This window comes from Gouania willdenowi, chromosome 8, assembly GCF_900634775.1.
Source record: "Gouania willdenowi chromosome 8, fGouWil2.1, whole genome shotgun sequence".
In the NCBI taxonomy this organism is placed as follows: domain Eukaryota; kingdom Metazoa; phylum Chordata; class Actinopteri; order Blenniiformes; family Gobiesocidae; genus Gouania; species Gouania willdenowi.
The window spans coordinates 31,711,533-31,717,667 of record NC_041051.1 but is presented as its reverse complement, the minus strand read 5'-3'; the positions used below and the strand labels follow the sequence as shown (position 1 = coordinate 31,717,667).

The 6,135-nt window shown below is 41.6% G+C and overlaps 1 protein-coding gene across 8 annotated transcripts in view; it reads left to right on the top strand.

The window, feature by feature from the left end:
• The first annotated feature begins 4,532 nt into the window (after positions 1-4,532).
• Positions 4,533-6,135, top strand: part of shank1 (SH3 and multiple ankyrin repeat domains 1) — a 102,494-nt gene continuing 100,891 nt past the window's right edge. For all 8 annotated transcript variants that reach the window (XM_028454578.1, XM_028454575.1, XM_028454576.1 and 5 more), the window contains exon 1: positions 4,533-4,922. The gene's annotated coding sequence lies outside the window, so the exon portion shown is untranslated. The remainder of the gene's footprint in view (positions 4,923-6,135) is intronic.

Genomic DNA, 6,135 nt, shown 5'->3' with positions numbered 1-6,135 from the left:
GAGTGAACACAGTGATGTGAACTCCATGTAGGCCTACGGAGTGTTTCCATCTGGTCCTATTTAGCTCAAGTGTGAAGTTCCTGCCTTAAAACTCGATTCTCCGCCTGCAGTGGAGAGACTTGTTTTATTAAATCTACAAAAGAATCCTATTATGCGCTTCACGATCGGACTCGTGATCTTTAAACATTTATTAAGACATCACTTTGGCCTCTTGGTGTTCTGTTCCAGCAGATTAGAGCTACATTAAAGCCTGAGTGCACAATGTGCATGTCGTCCCATGCACGTGTTTTTGTCCGTCCCAGTGTTGTCGCTCTCCGTGCGTTATTTCCCAGGTGACGGCAGAGCAGGCTTCTCTGGGCTGAGGTGTCGGCGTATTAGTGTAAGTTATGACCACAACTAAACCCTGTGTGTCCTGACTGAGGGAGCCCAACACATTCATCAGCTGCACTAGACGCCATATTGCTCTTATCATTATTGCAGCGATCGTTCTTTATTAAGTCTGTCCAGACAATGCAATCCATGGAGTGGTTGTTGGGAGGAAGCTCTGCGATCAGCTCCTCCTAATGAATGCTATCAGTTCAGCTGGAGTCAGACACAAGAGGGTTTCATTTGTACACATTATAACGCTGTTGCCTTGTGTTACCTTGAATGACAAATAGATTTGCAGAAACGGTGTAACATTGTCGAGCATTAGTGGCAACAGACCAAATACAGTAAATGCTTGGGCTTGAATTATAATATAAACTCTAATGTGAAATATTTCTATTAAGGGTCATTCCATGTCATTTCAACACATTTTCAGGACATTTCACACACTTTAGTATCAAAAGGATCTGAAATTAAAAACCAGTCGTCAAATAACCCAAAAGTTTGGGTCCAAAATAAAAATGGAGTCACATGAAGAAAAACTGTTTTATATTTCAAGAAAGCGTAACATTGATACTATAAATTAAAACAGAGATCAGATTGTTTCTTACATTCCCACATGCTGTTTAATGCATCAATGAAAATCGGGAAAAAAAGCCTTTTTTTTTAGAGCGTGTCACCCAAGAACCAATGCAAAATCAATACATACCCCCGTCGCTAAATTGTCCATATTTTAAAAAAATTACATATTACATTACATATTACATACAGTGTGCCTATTGAATAATCACGGAACAATTGGTAAACTATTCAGAATTTTTTGAGACAGAAGGGCGTGGCCTCTTTTATTGTGAAATTACCCTTAAGGTATTCCTGTACAAGTTAAGCCCAATGGACCCGTGATGAAGTAGAATTCACTGCTGCATTCTCCAAATTAAAAACCAACTTAAGTCATGGATCGCATTAGACAAGATGCTTTAACCCTGTGTCAACCTCATACGTTACAGCTCCGGTGTAATGGATGCATTGGTAATGAGGTAAAACAGTGATGTGTGGTCTTATGAGCCTTTATTAAAGCTGCTGGATGCAGTGAGATGATGCCTGTCACCGTAACCTTTGAGTCAGAGTGCGGCTGCTTCCAGGTGACGTGACATTTGTTTCCGTCATGTTAATGGTTCGACCCGCACAGAGAGGGCAACCTCACCCTGTCACGAAGGGACATTTTCCATGAGCTCTGTCCATCAACAGGGACATGAAGCTTTTAGAAACAGGAAGTGCTATTCAATTCAATTTAACTTTATTTGTATAGCACAATTTACAACAAAGTCATCTCAATGTGCTTATCAAAATATAAAATTCATAATAAGAAAGAAAAACCCAACAAGATCCACATGAACAAGCATTTAGCGACAGTGGGAAGAAACAACTCCCTTTTAACAGGAAGAAATCTCTGTTAGAACCAGGTTCAGAGGTGGCAGCCATCTGCGTGGACTGGTTGGGGTTAGTGGACAGAAGGACCAACAGAACAGGATAGAGAGATAGAACATCAGAGTGTCTCAGACTAGTTGAGCCGTGAACCACAGATCAGGAAGTGACATCATCAGCTTCACGACACCTGAAACAGAGCAGAGAGAGAAGGACGAGGAGAAGACACTGACTGCAGAAAAACATGATACATTACATCACTCCCAGTGGCCTCGTCATTACTTATTATAAAGATGACAAATCTCTTCCCGTTTATCGATAAACTAACAGTGACTCCAAGGTCTGTAAATGCGACCGTTCACAGACGAGCTCATGTCCGCTGTAGTGGTTAGATTATGTTATGATTCAGTCCTGTTTATGCTATACTGTAAATCAGGGGTCACCAACGCGGTGCCCACGGGCACCACGTCGCCCGTAAGGACCAGATGAGTCGCCCGCTGGCCTGTTCTAAAAATAGCTCAAATAGCAGCACTTACCAGTGAGCTTTTATATATATATAGAGATTTATTTATTTAGCTATTCTTGTTTAAATCACACTTACATGTAACTTAGAAATGACAATACATATATATAAACACTTAAAATGTAAAGTGTTTTTTGTGTTTAATACATACTTGCCAACCCTCCCGATTTTCTCCTGATTTCTGCCCGACATTGTCCGGGCGGACCATCCTTCACTGAGCGTCGTTTCCAGCCGGACAATAATAACGATTACACCGCATAAGAAGAGGAAGAAGACTCTTCTTCCTCTTCTTATGCGGTGTAATTATATTATTGTAATAATAATATTGTTGTAATAATAATAACGATTACACCGCATAAGAAGAGGTGTAATCGTTATTATTGTCCGGCCGGAAACGACGCTCAGTGAAGGATGGTCCGCCCGGACAATGTCAGTGAGGAAATCGGGAGAAAATCAAATCCAACCATGTGTAGGGAAGTGTTTCTGTTATGGTTATAGCCGTTGCTGTATAGGCTATGTTTAATTTTCCTTTTGTTGATTATTTTTATTTCAAGCATACATTGCATAGATTGATGGATAATTTATGCAATGTATGCCTTTTTTGTTTAATTTTATGTTATTTATTTTATTTATTCTACTACTACCACCATTTACCATTTGCACGGGTACTGTGGAATTTGTTCTTTACTTTATATGTGTTTTTCAAATAAAAGAACACTGAACCCCCCCCCGCTCTTTTGAAAATCTCCCTAATTATTATTTAAGTGTGTATCAAACTGGTAGCCCTTCGCATTAATCAGTACCCAAGAAGTAGCTCTTGGTTTCAAAAAGGTTGGTGACCCCTGCTGTAAATCATAACCAGAGAACATTAAACAAAACACATAGACCACGTAATGCTCACGGGGAATTGAAAACCAGGGAGTAAAAATGTTTTTTTTAGTGAGGGTGTAAGAAAAAAATTATTTCCAATATCGTGAAATTTCACCGCGATAATCGTGTCGATCCAAAAAAAAATTCAAAATGCCTCACGGTCTGTTCAAGGCAATAGGGAGAAATGTGTGTGGGCTCATTCTCTTCATCACCCATTGGCATTAAAAGACCTAAAATGAATGTTTGTTTTTCACAAATCCCACCCTATGCTCCTTTAAAAGATGCAGCTCGTGAAGTAAAGTCATTTCTGACAATTTGTCGACTTCAACCAAAGTTTTTTCGTGTTTTTTGACAGAATAAGTTTGTTTGTTGGCAGGAGCCTTTGAAACCCGTCACACACATTCTTTATACTTGAAACACGGTGACACACATATGAGTCATGAAGCTTTTGCTTACCCTCCGTCAGTGCCTTAAATTCTTCAGAAAAAGGCGTCAGTGGGAGCGACGAGGCCGATGGTTTGAATCTCCTTCAGCTTCACAGATGTTGTCTTGGAGCCTGAATGGAACATACAGTATTTAGTTAGTGTTGTTAGTGCAGCTGTGAGGAGACACATCTCCAGCTGTGGAGCTTGTGACAGCAGCACTGCTTTTTTATTTTTTCATCCACTCAAGGCGACAAAAGCGAGATCCAAAACCCCCTGAAAGCAGCTTGTGTTTGATTCCAAGCGCCGTGACGCGGTTCCTCGGGTTCCTCGGCGTCTTGGTCTTCGTCTCATCAAAAGTGAGCTCAACGGGCTTTACTCACTCCTCACTGACACAATAGAGTTAATTTCTACTTGCTATTCAATTCAGCTCCTCAGCAGAAAAGCTCCTTCTCCTCGTCCACCCCCACCCACTTACATGTATGATAATAAGCAATGCTGCAGCAGTGGCGTTCTTTATCCGCCTAAACACTTCTCTTTCATTTCTTATATTTCTCTGTGTGTGTGTGTGTGTGTGTGTCAGAGGGAATACACACAGGCTGTGTGTAGGTTTGCATGTTCGTGTATCATTTCATGGGTGTGTGTGTGTTGTGTTTTGATGCAACTGTGGTGCCAGAAGAAGGAAGGAAGGAAAAAAAAAGAACAACCACCGTTTTCACAGCTCGGAATCGAACTCTGAAACATCAGAGAGAGGGAGAGAAGGTGGGAGGGGTCTGCCCTGTATCTGGGTAATGATGGAGAGGAGGATGAGAGAGAGAGGGGGTGAGGGAGGGGTGGGGTGGGCGAGAGAAACCAAGCAGTGCAGAGAGTGGGATGGAGGGAGGGAGGGGGAGCGAGAGAAGATGCACACTGAATGAAGGGAGGGAGGAGAGGACAGCCGGACGGAGGAGATAGAAGTGTTACTATCGAGCGGCGGTTTCTTATGCTGCTGCTGCTGATGATGATGATGATGATGATGATGCTGGAGGACAAACCACAGCTGAGGAAGATGCTCCAGGATCGCTCCGCCAGCAGTGGCACGCTGTCATTCCTCCCCGTAGAGGCTTTAGAGGACGAGAAGCACTGAGTGTCTTCTCCTTTTTTTTCCCACTCCTCGCTCCTCTGCAGCTGGCAACCACTTGGCACCCCCCCACCCCACTCCCACCCCACCCGCACCCCTACCTCCACCTCCTCCACTTCTGTCCCCCCCTTTTTCTTCTTCTTCTTCTTCTTCCCAAGGAGGAATCTCAACGTTTCTTCAGGGATTGTGAGAGACAGTAAGAATGCTTTTACTCTAATTCTGCATAGAAATGGAGGCGAGTGTTGGAGGGTGTGTGTGCGTGAGGAGGAGGTGGTTGTGCATGGTTGTATGTTCAAGTTGGATCGCATCGATGTGAAATCTGAATTCCTCCGTCACATGGTCGTGTGTGCACGAGGAGCTGAAAAAGGCCAGAGCAGGACCAACGGGGAATTAGATCAGACTATGCAAGCAAACGCAGGCGACACAGATCTGACACATGATAAGGGAGCTAGGGCTGGGCGATATGGACCAGAACTCATATCTCGATATTTCTTCTCAAAATGACAATATACAATATAAATTTAGATATTTTTAATTCAATTAAGTTTGACTTAAAAGACGATTCTGGGTTAAATTTGCTAATGCTAAATGTCACACGGACACATTTATTAATAAATAGCTTCACAATATGTGACACTTAGGGTTTTTCTCATGTAAAGGGACAGCACGTGTGAGTGAGTTCTGTTGTGTGGTTTGTTTAGGGGAAGGTCTGCGTTAGGACGCACTCAGTGATCATCTAACTGAGCTTTTCATGCTGTTCTGAGAAGTAGTAAAGACATCGATTCTTCAAACGAGTATTTTTTTACAAAATAAGCAATGAAATATATATATATATATATATATATATATATATATATATATATATATATATATATATATATATAGGCAGTATGTCTTGAAGCTCCAGCTCTAGCTGACATCCTGGATTATTTTGTCAGCAGCGCATCATCGCAACAGGAGGAGCATGCGCAGAATGACTGAAATTAATTTAAAGCGGAATTAAATGTTTACAAGACTTAGGATTTATTTAATTTGGAATTAAAATCAGAATAAACCAGCCACTTTAATTTGTAATGGCCATTTTCATTTGAAGAGACAGCACGTGTGAGTGAGTTTTGTAGATGGGCTTGTTTAGAAAAAGGTCTGAGTTAGGACACGCTCAGTAATTGATCAGTGAAAGCAGCGACTCCTACAACCAGTATATATTATAAAAGATATGAAAAAAAAATGTATATTGTTATAGGCGATATTGTCATTTTCTTTATCACCAAAATAGAAAACTCGATACATCTTGAATCTGGACATATTGCCCAGCTCTAAAGGCAGGCAGTAAAAAGCACAGAGATGGAAATGATAGATGTCACTCGGGTTTCTCAGTGGGTTAAACACATTCTCCACCCACGTGCACA